The 15837-nt window shown below is 46.5% G+C and overlaps 1 protein-coding gene across 1 annotated transcript in view; it reads left to right on the top strand.

The window, feature by feature from the left end:
• The first annotated feature begins 302 nt into the window (after positions 1–302).
• The window catches only part of IL2RB (interleukin 2 receptor subunit beta), a 260299-nt gene continuing 244764 nt past the window's right edge, over positions 303–15837 (top strand). The window contains exon 1 of the mRNA XM_069653014.1: positions 303–898. The gene's annotated coding sequence lies outside the window, so the exon portion shown is untranslated. The remainder of the gene's footprint in view (positions 899–15837) is intronic.

Here is a 15837-nt window from a genome sequence, read left to right as displayed (position 1 = left end):
CTGCCAGAAGCAATATTCCCTCCCAATTGCCCTGCTTGGATGACAGGTACGGTTCCCACCATGCAGCCACGAGTCTACTCATACACGGCAGGGAAACATTTGACAACTATGTTAATGCCGCCGGTGCTGTGACTGCTCGCTCGCTGTGTCCGCTGGCGTTGGAAGCAGCATTGGGCGTGGGTGGGCCCAGGCCAAGGTGGGCCCAACAAGGCGCACTTGTGGGCAGGAAACCCGGTGTGGTTTTCCTCTCTCTTCAGATCATTCTCGCTCTACGCTCTAAGGGGAGGGGGCAAGGGGGAAGCTGTGGAGGAACAGCCGAAGCTCAGCGCCTGAGCGGTGACCACTCTACATCACACCAAGGCTGAAAAATACAACCATTTACGCCCCGGCCTCTTCACCTCCACTCTCGGGACGCTCAGCTCTAAATGGACAGTGGTCTTTACTCCCGCCCCTTATTCTCGCCTTGTGAGTGAGTGCGCTGCAGTTTCCTGTGTGATGTGCGATTTCAGAGCACCGCGCCTGTCGTATCACTCGCCGTTTCTGAGTTTGTCTCTGTGGGATCGGCGTGCCTATGGCGCTATTGTACAACTAACCAGGCACGAGCGGAGACCAGGCACGCAGGGCGTGCGCAAGCTCTAAGGTGGGCCTTCACCATGCCTGGCTGTAACCTGCTTGCTTCTTCAACAACCGCACACCCTTGCGGACCAACAGGCACGTGAGTCCTCGGAGCAGAACAAGAGGTGGTGGTACCAGTAACAGCGCAAACAGATGCATGTGCTCCTTGGTCGGACGTCAGCCCCGATGTCATGTGCTTCACCCCTACGGCGCGAGCCAAGGTGACCAGAGAGAGGCCTTCTCCTCTGCGCGGAGCGATTCTGAACTCTTGATGCAGATTTATGTAAGAAAACCATTTTTAAACGTTGAATTGCAGAGATATCTGAATGCATAGAAATTGAGCAATGAGACCATTTGCAGACGCATGCATTTCGATGAAAAATGAATCCACGCTTGGAATTCTTTCTTAAAAACAATTCATTTTGCATTGTTCTGAACCGGGTGTTTACATTGTGTGCAAGAGACAATTATGCCATAGGCAGTGCTTTAAGTAGGACGGGTGCTGGAAGAGCAGGGACGGGGGAAGGGCTGTGTTTAGATTACCTTAAGGAAGGGTCAACCGGCTCAATACAATTTATCACGTCACCCTGCAAACTTGTTTTTGGTCACTGAGCATGGTCTAAGGTGGGCTTGTTTAGTGGGCATATTGTAAATAACTCTCCCTCTAGCGTGTTCTGTAAATACACCCCAGGCTGTAAATAAATCACTCTCGCATTATAAAAACAATCCAGTCTGTGAGTAAATCACCATAATTCCATAAATAAATCTTTATGAGAAAAAGGAGGCTCCCAGGTAGCACCAATATGGTACCTCCTGTCTGCTTTTCGTAAAATCGAAGAGCATTTTGTTGGAACATAAATAACGGAGGTCAATATTTATATTTGAAAATGTGTCTGTGCTCGTGACTGATGTATGCATCCTTCGTGAGCACCGTTTGTAAAACATCTGTAACCACGAACCATGAATGCTCATTTCCATAGCTTCAGCTTTCGGGTGTGAGGTGTTTGCTGTCCTGCTCCAGCAGCAGAGGAGTCATTTCCCTAAATGCATGCATTTCTCAGAGTGTACATTTATCGCCAGGCACCTGCACAGTGTCTCCTGGAGCCCAAGTTCAGCTGCAGCAGCACCCACCAGGAGCAGCTGGAGACTACTGGGGCTTTGCCCCTGTTATCACTGGGCCACATAAAACCCCTGCCACAGTTATGCCCTGGAAAGGCAAACATCATAAGCTGAGGAACCGCTAGCCCTATGGGACATAACATCTGTTTGGACTTTTCCCATAGTAGCAAATACATAAAACATCACTCAGAAACTTGTTTTGTGTTGCCAATAAAAAAGGCTGTGGCTTTTTATTATACACGATACTAATAAACATATTCTGCGTATTATAGATATTCCCAAAAAAACAGGTGTGCAGTGTCTTCTTAGTTCTGTACTTTTGGTCACTTGGGCCAAAAACTGGAAGATGCCCCTCCTTGCTCACAGGGTGCCCCCAGCATGGCGTCCCAGGTTTTTGTATTTGGGACCTGTAAATTGGCTGGTGCAGCACTCCTGAGCCTGAGGGCAGTTTCCTTCCAGGCCCACGCCAACATCTCTGTTCCACGACTTTCAGGCAATGTCTGTTGTCCTGTGCTTGCCCAAATGTACCTTTTCAAGGGGTTGGTGGGAGCTGGGCAAAAGAAATGATGGTTCTGCGAACGCAGAATCCTGATCCACTACTAGCTGAGTGTTGTTTCTGCAGGGCTACTCGAGCAGCTCGGACTATAGAGCAAGAATATTGCCTGGGGCCATGCGCATGTCTGCTGGCACTGGGCACCAACTGGCCGTCCGGCGCCAACAGCCACCTCACACCTAGGTGTGTGGCTTCTTGCCCCCCCCCTTCTTATTGTCAGGAATCACCTAAAAAAGGTACCTGGGGTATTTTCGGTAAAGACGTGTGTCACTCTAGAAGGGCATTCTTGAGCCCTGCACTGTAAACGCTGTAATGATGCCAGGCTGTAAGGGGAGTGCAACGCCCCACCTCCGCCCACCGTCAGACTCTGCATGTGTAGTTCCATCTTTTATAAATGCATTATTCTGGCGTGTGCATCGTCTCCAGTATGGAAGTTGCTGCTTATATTTTTACAGGGGAGTCGGAGTAGGTTCCAGTAATAGTTTTGCTAGATAAAGCATGACAATCATTCAAAACTAATACTCATTTGAGCAGTCTGCAGGATTCCAACCAGCGGGGAATAGGAGACCCCAGCGCATTTCTGGCCCACTGCCCTGGCCGCTCGTTCACACCTCCTTGAATGCCTACTGCGGCCTTGTGAGGCAATCTACTGAAGAAATGATGTCCATGCAACACATACAAACACATCTCAGCATCCGATGCGTTAAGGAACCTTCGAAACTATCCAGGCAGTTATCCAATTTACTAAGCAGTTTCACAGAAGAACCATTCTCCATCAGGGCACTGTATTTCTTTAAGGTGGCTATCATGCATATAATGTTAATGGAGTTTCTATTAGAATATGGTAATGTTAGCAGTTCCCTTGCAGACAAGGCAGTGGCAGAGGGCTTTACCGGCTGATAGAAGTCTAATGTACCAAAGTGTCTATGTTTTCCCCTTGTCTTCCCTTCTTTTAAACAGAACGTTCTACCCACCTCATGTGGAATGCCCTAATAGCAATAATGCCCCCTCTGTGTGCTTTTACAAAAAGTTAAGTCCCTTGGCCCTCGTTAGAGGCTCTGGATGTGCTCAGGCCCATTAACGTGGGCCAAGGACCATTACCACCTGGTAATGTCCTTGGAATGCAGCATTATTGTTTAATAATCTGACTTTCATCCTTTATGGAAGACAGCAATACATCACACTTTACGGATTCAGGTCGTGCTCCATCTCTACAGACCAATAATTCACATTGGTGAAAGGGGTAATTTATAGGGAAGTGGAAATGTATTTCAACTCAAGAATAGATATCTTGTTGTAATCCAGACCTGGTTTTCAACTATGAATCTCTAGAGCTTGACATCCCAGCTGACTACCTGCACCAAATCCCTTGGATTCTTCATTGACCGACACCTCATCTTCAAGGAGCACATAGCAAGGAAGGCACAATTAGCTTGGTACCAACTTTTCATCATGGGGAAAGTCAGCCCCTTCACCCAGCAAGCAACTTCTGGTCCGCTGTGTAAGCCTTGCTCTTCTCCTATCTGGATGGTGGCAATGCCCTCCTGGAAGACCTCCCGGCTACCACTCTGGCACCCCTGAGATCTGTCCTAGATGCTGCAGCAGGACTATTCAAAGGACTCTGCAACTTTAACCACAGCACCCCAATCCTCATCAAACTGCAGTGTCTGCCGCTGCAAGCCTGTATCACCGTCAAATCTTGCATCATCTACACAGTCGTCACTCTCAAGTCCCCAAGCTACCTCAGTGAGAAGTACAGCATCTCCAGATTCCTATGATCCAGCAGAAGCAAGGGAATGTGCAGACTTGAACTCCAAAAGCGCAGGAAGGAAAGGGGCAGAAGACAGGCCTTCTCTGACTATGCCCCCAGACTCAGGAATCTCCCCCCACGAGCAATAGACTTGTTGCTTCACTTCTACATTTCAGGAAGGAATTTAAGAGCCTTCATTTAAAGGAATGGGTTCTCCATAATACCTAGGTCCACACATCCTCCATCCCCCATTTTACCTTAGACTGGATGATCTGCTCCCCATATTTCCTCCCTTGGTTGTTTTCAGATCTCTTGCTCCCAAGTTACCTGCCCTCCCCAACTCTGTTGTTAGCTCCCCAGTCCTTTGCATTGATCCCTGGGGATCTGCTCCCATCGCTGTGTACATCCCTTATGACGTATAAAGTGATCTGTTGCTTCCCAAAGCTAGGTATACGCACAATAAATACCTTAATAATAACCCTCATTTCTTTTCACCTAGTAATTCATGCTAATTTAAATATTAATTTTTAAAGTTCCTCTTCAGATCAGGCAGTAATATTAGTACAGCTCCTTCCTGTACAATTCCTCTGCTGCTACCACTGATCCAAAAATATCTTGTATCTAAATTTTTCTACGCAGAAAAACGTGCCTGGTACTTACCCTATCTGTAGGGCTGTTCTTGTTAAGTGCTGTCACTGCTTTTTTTCTCAGGGCAATGTAACATCAATGTTAAGCAGTGGCTCAGGAATTCTGGTTATCATGCTGGAGTTATTCTTACACATAAATTGTGAGCTGCATGTACCCGTCGGCCCTAAATTTCTTAATTCTAGTGGCGCGCACACTCTTGTGTTTTCTGGCTTGGTCTTTCTGGTTGCCGTTATTCTGCCTGGCAAATAATGTATGCTGTCTGATTTTTTTTTCCAGCTACACGAGTTGTGATGAGCAATATTTGTTCTTTGTAATACATTTTCGGATGACCGTTTGTTTCCAAGTCTTGGTTTCAATTTGAAGTCTTGGCTTGGATTATAAACTCAACCCCTAAAGCATATGTTTATGTTTTTTTTAGCGAGTAAACATAGAAACAGTGCTGTAAGGTGTACCTGTTATATAGCTGTGTAAAGATGTGCAGTGGTTGATGAGGGGGAATTCCCTTCCACACTCCCTTCAGAGATGACAGCTCACTAACTATGCCTGCTCGCGACGTGGCTTACCTCCTTAGTCAGTTGCGCACAATGAAATTAGCACGCCTACAAAAGCAATTTCCACATCTAGAGAAAACAAATTAGAAGGACATTGCCCATGACCATGATGTTTGCAGATACCCCACAATGGATGGAGTACCACTGGGTGCCATCTCCCCTGCTCTACACAACTCTGTATTATTTGTATTTTAAACACCACTTCTCACTGCACCAGATCAGTTCTTTCCAGCAGAGATTCTGGATGGAGAGAATAAAGAAATTAATATACCACCTTTTCAACATTGCGCTTCTTTCATTTACCTTCCACTTATAAGTACTGTAGTATTCATGGTACTCAGTTTATCAACCTCAGACGAGTGAAGGGCTGAGTTGATCCTGATAAGATTCAAACCTGGTATCTGCAGGCTGGTCCCATGCCTTGGATGGGCAGTTGCTGAGCTAGCATCCTAAGACTAACATGAGACTCACTCTGCTCCAGCTCTGTTAGCCTTACTGAGGGCCAACCTGACATTTTCCTGAATCTACCCCAGCCCTACCAGCCTTTCATAATTTGTGGCATGCCAATGATTGACTCTTCTCCAGCCCTATCAGCCTTTCAGGTTTCAGTGAAATGACGTGGTGTGACTTTGACACAATTCTTCCAGTCTTTCTGAAACAGTGGTGTGACATGTAACTGGCACACCCTCATCCCTAACAGCATATCAGAGACACTAACTAGTATGACATTTGACGCTGCAATAGCTCGGCCATCCTTTCTGGTTTCTGCCTCTGTTTGGAAATCTCTTGCCTCTGATAAAGACCAGTCCATTACAGATCAATCACCCTATTGGGAGCTTCTGTGAGGTTGATGTCCACGCATATTTGACCATTTTGAGTTGAAGGCATATTATGATTCTGAGTGATGTTAGGTGGCCTGTGGGCAATAGTTCCAGTGACCTTGGACAAAGGTATTTATGAGGGAATACGGTCAACTGATCCAGTGCATTGATACAGGCGGACCCAATATGTACTTGTGATGAGTAGAGTCTGTGAGCTAGAACAAAAGCCTCCTTCATGGTGTGACCTTGGTGAAGGTCTTCTCTGGGTATTCAACACGTTGCCCAACAACCACATTGTATCTCAGACAAAGCTTTCTGGGAAAACGTGAAACCCTGTCGTCCCCGACCACCGCTTTGATTGCCCTGGAACCTGTCTTGCCACCTCAGGACCAACATATTGCTCACTGCATAGAAACGCAAATCATGCCTGGTCATCTCAAAACTCAAGTCGTCTCCAGTCACCTCAATTATAAGTCTACTCAAGCCACATCGAAACTCGGGTCCTCACTCTAGTCAACAACCACTTGATCTCTGATAGTGGCAGCACCTAACCTCTTTCTGGCTGAGTCAAAACCTAACTTACCGCAGGCCATTTCACTGTTGAACTCCTCTTCAGCCTACTCAGTAACATCTCATCTCCATTCAACAAATAAACCACTTCCCTCAGACACCCCATTACCCAACACTTCCCGCAGGTCATCTCATCAACCACCCCATCTCTGACCACCTCAGGGCCAAATATATTTCTGGGTGCCTAGAAACACAACTCAGTTCTGGCCATCTCAACACCAAACCTATCCCTGATAACCTTTATGTCCGAATCATATCTATGGACTGGGTAACCTGGCCACCTTGAAATCCCACTCATCTCCAACCCCCTCCATACACAACTCATCTTTAGCCACCTTAACACCCAAGTCACCGCTGATCACCATGACACACAGCACAACTCGGTGTACCACAACGTTCAACGTATCTCTAGTACCTCCACCAGGCTCATCTCCAACTACCTGGAGATCCAAATTGTCTTCATCCACACAACTTATCTATGGCTAGCCCTATGAAAAGTATATTTCTGTCCACCTCAATTCCTAACTCCTATTAAACCATGCTGAGCCTGACCATCACATGATCTTGAAAAGAAAATCAAGACAGGCAGAAGGGAAAATCATATATTTTTTAATAAGGACCTTCTATATGTACTCGTTAGCTTTTCCTACCGTAGGGATCACCTCCATCCCCAGCAGGTTAAGAGATAGTACAATGATACTGAGCTCTAAGATCTTGTTTGGTTTCTGAAGATGGAAAATAGCTAGGCAATTAGTCCACTGGTATACAGTCAATAACCTCAAGATCCATGGCTGATTGAGTGTGGTGACTGGGGCAGGATAGAGCATTTGATATGGTTCCAAGAAATAGTTCTGCACCATGTAGCCCCTAACTGAATCCTACCACCCTTTTTATATTATGCAGATGAAAAATATCATAGCCCATAGGAACACATATCAATCTGCATCCTCTGACCGTTTGGGGGTTAACCCACAGTGAGATACCATACTAGCTTATTTTATATTTACTTTATTCTAAATCAATGGTTGTGCACCATGTAGTTCCACCTGCATCTCCCACCCATCTTTATGTTTGTGAAGCAAGAAATAGCCCCATGCACACTCAAGATATCCGGCATCCTGTTCCTTAAAGAGGTTAACACACAGATAGACACCAGCTCAGGGGGTTAGTATTTATTGGGGTCCCACAAAAGGTATACACACTGTGTGGCTCCTTCATCCTTTCCAATCACCCTTTTATTGTGGGGTGCAATATATCATACCAGGGCTTGCAAAATCTACTAGCCCACTAGAATTAGTGAGGAGGTTTTATTAATGGTGACCTTGCTTGTGAGTATGGGGATGTTTGAAACTTTAATTTGGCATTTAATGCAAACAAACCTTGTGTGCAGTAAATGGCGAAACAAGTTTCACTGTGCATTCCTGGTCTCAGGTGGCAGAATTGTACCATACATGAAGTATGCTTATTGAGACATTTTACAGAAAACACAGGTAAATACATTGTCACCAGTCACCATGGCTTGAGTGCATGTCTTTTAGGACGAGTAAGTAAACTAAGGAACTAGCCCTGCAGGTCTAGTGGGATTCTGAAGTGTTTGTGAGGCCTGAGTCATACTCCTCTACACAATCATGATAATCTGCATCCCCTTTCTTAAAGGGGTAACCCATGCTTCGACATCAAGCTAGTTTGAGATATATATATATAATATATATATATATATATATTTAGCACCATGTTGCCCCTCCCTTAATCCCTCATCTTTTCCAAATGTGCATATGCAAGATATCATAGGGCCATACACACCCATGGTAACCTGCAATCACCTGCCCTATAGTATTTACTCATTAGTCAGATAGCAGTTTAGCCTGTTTTGTATTTACTCTAGTCACGGGAGATAGTTCTGCAACATGAAGCCCATCGCTGGATCTCCCACCATTTTTTCGTTATGGGGGTGAAATATTTCATTTCTCCATGCATAGCCATGAAAGTCCACCTGCGAACTCCCCAAAGATATTAACACAGAGGCAGCATTTTTATATTTATAGATGTCCCAAGAGATAGTTGGTCACCATGTAGCCACCCTTCCTGCAGCCAACCATCATTTATAGTATGGGTATGCAAGCTATCATAGCCCCGTAGACATCCATAATCATTAGCACCCCCTTCCTTTTGGGTGTTACCCTATGGTTAAACACTGGGTGACCCTTTTATATATTTATTTGCATTCCAATAGGTGGTTCTGCACTATGTAGCATATTTCAGAATCCCACCCAACCCTTTATATGAGTGTGGATGCAAGATATCATACCATAAACACCCAGGCAAATCTGTATACCATGCTTTTTAGGGCATAGCATACAGTTAAACACCAAGTTCACCTTTTTTATATGCATTCGAGTACCAAGAGATGAGGCTGCACTGCATATTCCCTCCCTACATCCTCAACCCTTTGTGTATTATTTTTGGGATGCAAGGTATCATAGCCCCATACACATGCAATCTAAGCTGCATCCCCTTCTTAATGGAGTATAACCCACATATAGACACCAGATCAGATGGTTATCTATTCATCGGGGTCCCCAGAGGTGGTCTTGCACCATGTAGCCCATCTGTGGACACCCACACTCTTTTTAATTGTGAGGGTGCAAGATATTACAGCCATGATAATCTGGAGCCCCTTGCCCAAAGGGGGTAGATTGACAGACACTAGGGCCTCAATACGAGTTTGACGGTGTGCGAAAAAAGTGGGACTAATTCTGTGAACACAATTTATCTTACACATCTAAATGCCAAATTTGGTGGAATTACCACCAGCGGAATTACCGAGAGGTTATTCTGCCTAAAGTCCCTAATGGAGTCTTATGGACTCCAGAAAATGGGGATTTACACCACCTACCACCACTTGTAATCCCGTGGTAAACCCACGGGACCAAGTGTCGGTAACGGTAATTCCGTTTGGCTGTATTTTACCGGATGTACCGCTGAAATAACGCCAAACTCTTAATGAGGCCCTTAAGTTACCCTCTTTTATATTCATTAGGGTCCCAAGACATGACAAAGTGGGATGTAATCTAAATATTTGGTACACCCAGAGTACTAAGCAATTAGAGTAATATCTTTGGAGTAAATGAGCAACACTCATTTTTGCCATTCTTAAAACCCTAATAAATTAGGAAAAAGTTTGGGGTGCGAAAGAGTGTTTAATTGGTTCTCGAGCTCGCCCTTTTTAAATCGATGGTTCAGAAGTGGGTAGAATAAAGCTATTGAAAACCAAGCTTCAGTACCATCTTTTAGTGTAATTCAAATTTTATTTCTTCAATAAACCACACACCAATATTTGATGCAATAAGTTTAAAATAGGGAAAGTTGTCTTCCTGTCCTGACCAGTCACTGATTTTAATAGAAACTATAGGCAGTTATAGTTTATGGAGGGTAGGTGTCCCGGAAACAATATTTATACTCGAGAGAGCAGGAAAAATCACAGGGACACAGAGAAGCTGTTTTCACTGCCTGATTCAGAGATGGCAGACATAGTATTTGTAACTTTAGGGAATACTGAGCCAGTCCTCATTAATAAGAAATGCACACCACCTATGAGGAAATGCCAACCCAGGCCATAATACTAGGGAGGAGGTAATACCATTCAGGCAGGGCCAACCAGAATTTACAAAACGAATGGGGCAAATAGACCCAGTGCTCTAGATATGATTTTGAGGTTTATTTTATTCCCTATTTTTAAACTTTTAGACTAAATCCAATTTTAAGGGAGTAAAAATGAGTTTCTCCTTCGCAAGGGAGTAAAAAGTATGTGACATCCAGCTGACATGTGCAAAAAGTATGGAAATGATTCTAATGTGTCATCGGTCCACATTGTGACAGAAAAGTAGATTTCTCTCACAATTAACAGTTAAAAAGCACAGACAGCCTCATTACAAGTACGGCGGTGAAGGAAAAAACAGCAGTAATGTAGTGGTGCATTACCGCCGCATTACCGCACCACCATACTAACTGTGGTGGTGAGGTGGAGAAAAATGCTGGGGGCAATCCCCGCCACCTTACTGCCAACAATTGACAAAATCGTCAGAATTACCACCAGTGGAAATCTGCCGAAATTACCATGGAGACTAACACTGCCATACCAACACTGGCAATAACGGTATTTCTGTTTGCTGGTATTCCGGTGGATCAGACTGCAGGTCGACACACTGTGTTTCTGCCCCATATTCAAGATACCTCTATCCTAGGATGTTCTTGAAGAATTTCAGGGTGTGGGGGGCTTCATCGGGGGAAACAATTTCTTTTGAGTGTGGATACACAAAACGACAACTCCGTTTTCTGTGCACAACTTTGTTGAAAAAACATATAGGGCTGTTTTGTTTAATCTGCACTTTTTGGATAAATCAAGAAGGTTGTAATCTCCCACTCCCTGCTATAGGCATCTGGAGAACTTCTTAGATGTTGCAGGCTCGTTAATGGTGCCCTATCTTTCAGCTCCCACTTTCTAATGCCAGGAAGTAGGCGGTTTCCTCCGACTAACAGTCTTTGTCCGTTCTCGCAATCAAGGTGTCAGAGTCTGCAAAATCGTCAGAATTACAGCCAGTGGAAATCCGCCGAAATCACCATGCAAGTTGTATGGACTACATAAATGGTGTCTAGCACCGGCATAGCACCACTTGAAATCAAGCGGTAATTCCACCGGACCAAGTGGTGGTAACGATAATTCTGTTTGGTGGTAATCCAGTGGTTTTACCACTGGAATACCACAAAACCTGTAATGAGGCCCAGAGTGCAGTAGCACCCTCCCACCAATCGAAAAGAGGAGCACTAACTCTTTGAGCTTCCCTTGCATGCAAATAATCTCATGGTCAAATCACAGTTAGCCTGCATCCTTCAGAATTTGGTGAATTATCGACTGAGGCAATTATAATCACAGTGCTTAGAAGTTGAAGGAAGTCTGCCTGAACCACTACATAAAATTATATACCTTTCTGGATTACATCTACAGGGACATGTCTTGCTTAGTTTCTATTTCAGTTACAAATGAAACCTTTTATTTGTGTGTGTTTTGTAACAGTGCTTGCACTGGATGTCAGGTTTTGAATGTTAGAATTGTAGTCTTGAATATCTCAAAGATGCTATGAACCCTGTGATTACACCAATCACTCAAGTTTTAGCACAGGTCTTGCTGACGCAGACCAATCACAGTGCTATTTACCACATTGGCTCCAGGTAAAGGTTAGTGGATGTTTAAAGTAGACATTCCATCCTCATCCTTGCCTCATATAAGGTTTTTAAGGTGCAAGTATTTTACACCCTTTTTTATAAATGGACTGTCAATTAAATTTCAGCAGTAAAAATTATTTGCCTACTCAAGAGTACAAAATGTACATGACGGGGAACCAAAACTTGGCTAAACTTGAAAATAAATATAACACATTAGGAACAAAACAGTGTTGTGCGGAAAAGATGGCTGGCTTCGAACAATGTATTACATATGTAGAAAATATTCTACACAATAATTTAAATGAACACACCACCTATCTGCATCTTGATGATAAATGCACGCAGTGCAGGAACTCCAATAATTGTTCAATGCAACCATGCATTTACTTTAAAAAAAAGCATCAGCTGTTTGCCACAAAGGATACTTCCCAATGGTAACTACGTTTTCCATCTTATCACTGAGAGGACCCAAAAATGCTATGAAAATAAATATTCATGCATAATACTCTTCTCCCTGACTTCTACAGACCAAAAACACAGCAGAAGTTAAACAAAAGAAATTATTTATTTCACTGTGTGAGGTTTCTTTCTGAAAGATTAACAGGGTAATTCATGGAAATTCGCACAAAAGTGTCACACGCGGCTGATGCACAGCGTGCCCGTGCGAATGTCTGCGCCAGCCGCGTGCGATAAAATCAATTTCCGCGCACAGCGTATTCATGGATTCTCGCCTCCAAAAGCATACGTGGCGCAGAGTGGCGCAGCGACCCTGCAGCAGCGCCAGTTACGCCCCCAAGAACGCCCTCGCGCAAGGAAAAGCCATCCAGATCGCAAAACCATCGCAAAGGGCTGCGCCAACCCTGGACCAGTTTACTGGACTGGCAAACAGCAAACGCAAAGCGGGGAACGTGTATTACGGGATTCGGGAACACGCGTGCGCGAGAAGTTTCATGCGCAATCTGGCCTGGGGGAGCGTGTGCGTGTATTTCAGAGGTGCGCGAGAAGTTTCACACGCGAATGGGCTGGGTGCGTGTATTTCAGGGGTGCGCGAGAAGTACCACACGCGATTGGCCTGGGCGCGTGTATTTCAGAGGTGCGCGAGAAGTCCCACACGCGATCGGGCCTGGGGGAGCGTGTGCGTGTATTTCAGGGGTGCGCGAGAAGTATTACACGCGAATGGCCTGGGTGCGTGTATTTCAGGGGTGCGCGAGAAGTTTTACACGCGATTTGTCTGGGCGCGTGTATTTCCGGGGTGCGTGAGAAGTCTCACACGCAATCGGGCCTGGGGGAGCGTGTGCGTGTATTTCAGGGGTGCGCGAGAAGTTCCACAAGTGATTGGCCTGGGCACGTGTAGTTCAGAGGTGCGCGAGAAGTTCCACACGCGATCGGGCCTGGGGGAGCGTGTGCGTGTATTTCAGGGGTGCGTGAGAAGTTCCACACGCGATTGGCCTGGGCGCGTGTAGTTCAGAGGTGCTCGAGAAGTTCCACACGCGATTGGGCCTGGGGGAGCGTGTGCGTGTATTTCAGGGGTGCGCAAGAAGTTCCACACGTGATTGCCTGGGCGCGTGTAGTTCAGAGGTGCGCGAGAAGTTCCACACGCGATCGGGCCTGGGGGAGCGTGTGCGTGTATTTCAGGGGTGCGCGAGAAGTTCCACACGCGATTGGCCAGGTAAAGGTTAGTGGATGTTTAAAGTAGACATTCCATCCTCATCCTTGCCTCATATAAGGTTTTTAAGGTGCAAGTATTTTACACCCTTTTTTATAAATGGACTGTCAATTAAATTTCAGCAGTAAAAATTATTTGCCTACTCAAGAGTACAAAATGTACATGACGGGGAACCAAAACTTGGCTAAACTTGAAAATAAATATAACACATTAGGAACAAAACAGTGTTGTGCGGAAAAGATGGCTGGCTTCGAACAATGTATTACATATGTAGAAAATATTCTACACAATAATTTAAATGAACACACCACCTATCTGCATCTTGATGATAAATGCACGCAGTGCAGGAACTCCAATAATTGTTCAATGCAACCATGCATTTACTTTAAAAAAAAGCATCAGCTGTTTGCCACAAAGGATACTTCCCAATGGTAACTACGTTTTCCATCTTATCACTGAGAGGACCCAAAAATGCTATGAAAATAAATATTCATGCATAATACTCTTCTCCCTGACTTCTACAGACCAAAAACACAGCAGAAGTTAAACAAAAGAAATTATTTATTTCACTGTGTGAGGTTTCTTTCTGAAAGATTAACAGGGTAATTCATGGAAATTCGCACAAAAGTGTCACACGCGGCTGATGCACAGCGTGCCCGTGCGAATGTCTGCGCCAGCCGCGTGCGATAAAATCAATTTCCGCGCACAGCGTATTCATGGATTCTCGCCTCCAAAAGCATACGTGGCGCAGAGTGGCGCAGCGACCCTGCAGCAGCGCCAGTTACGCCCCCAAGAACGCCCTCGCGCAAGGAAAAGCCATCCAGATCGCAAAACCATCGCAAAGGGCTGCGCCAACCCTGGACCAGTTTACTGGACTGGCAAACAGCAAACGCAAAGCGGGGAACGTGTATTACGGGATTCGGGAACACGCGTGCGCGAGAAGTTTCATGCGCAATCTGGCCTGGGGGAGCGTGTGCGTGTATTTCAGAGGTGCGCGAGAAGTTTCACACGCGAATGGGCTGGGTGCGTGTATTTCAGGGGTGCGCGAGAAGTACCACACGCGATTGGCCTGGGCGCGTGTATTTCAGAGGTGCGCGAGAAGTCCCACACGCGATCGGGCCTGGGGGAGCGTGTGCGTGTATTTCAGGGGTGCGCGAGAAGTATTACACGCGAATGGCCTGGGTGCGTGTATTTCAGGGGTGCGCGAGAAGTTTTACACGCGATTTGTCTGGGCGCGTGTATTTCCGGGGTGCGTGAGAAGTCTCACACGCAATCGGGCCTGGGGGAGCGTGTGCGTGTATTTCAGGGGTGCGCGAGAAGTTCCACAAGTGATTGGCCTGGGCACGTGTAGTTCAGAGGTGCGCGAGAAGTTCCACACGCGATCGGGCCTGGGGGAGCGTGTGCGTGTATTTCAGGGGTGCGTGAGAAGTTCCACACGCGATTGGCCTGGGCGCGTGTAGTTCAGAGGTGCGCGAGAAGTTCCACACGCGATCGGGCCTGGGGGAGCGTGTGCGTGTATTTCAGGGGTGCGCGAGAAGTTCCACACGCGATTGGCCTGGGCGCGTGTAGTTCAGAGGTGCGCGAGAAGTTCCACACGCGATCGGGCCTGGGGGAGCGTGTGCGTGTATTTCAGGGGTGCGCGAGAAGTTCCACACGCGATTGGTCTGGGCGCGTGTAGTTCAGAGGTGCGCGAGAAGTCTTCCACGCGATCGGGCCTGGGGGAGCGTGTGCGTGTATTTCAGGGGTGCGCGAGAATTTTCACATGCGATTTCAGCAGGGTATGTGTATTTCAGGGGTGCGTGAGAATCTTCACATGCGATTTCAGCAGGGTACGTGTATTTCAGGGGTGCGCGAGAATTTACACACGCAATTTCAGCAGGGTACGTGTATTTCAGGGGTGCCGGCGAGTCCCACATGTGATTTGGCAGTGTGGGTCCTCCCAGGTGTTCCCTGTACACCCTCCACGACCCCTGCAGGCAGCCCACACCAGAGGGGACTACCCTGCATCCCTGGTCATGTCCCGCAGGCAGCCCACCCAACATGGGCATGCACCCCAGCAAAGGCACATGTCTCCTTGCACTACTGATCACCAACTCATGTCCCCTTGTACCCCCACCCCCAGCATTGCGGGGCACCTGCCAGCAGGCCCCCACTCATGTCCCGCTCATGTCCCCCTGCACCCCCACCCCCCAGCATTGCGGGGCACCTGCCAGCAGGCCCCCACTCATGTCCCACTCATGTCCCCCTGCACCCCCACCCCCAAGCATTGCGGGGCACCTGCCAGCAGGCCCCCACACATGTCCCACTCATGTGCCCCTGCA

Source organism: Ambystoma mexicanum, chromosome 3q (genome assembly GCF_040938575.1).
Source record: "Ambystoma mexicanum isolate Mex_15411 chromosome 3q, UKY_AmexF1_1, whole genome shotgun sequence".
NCBI classification, from domain to species: Eukaryota; Metazoa; Chordata; class Amphibia; order Caudata; family Ambystomatidae; genus Ambystoma; species Ambystoma mexicanum.
Note: the sequence above shows the minus strand (reverse complement) of the source record. Positions and strands in the feature narration are given on the sequence as shown.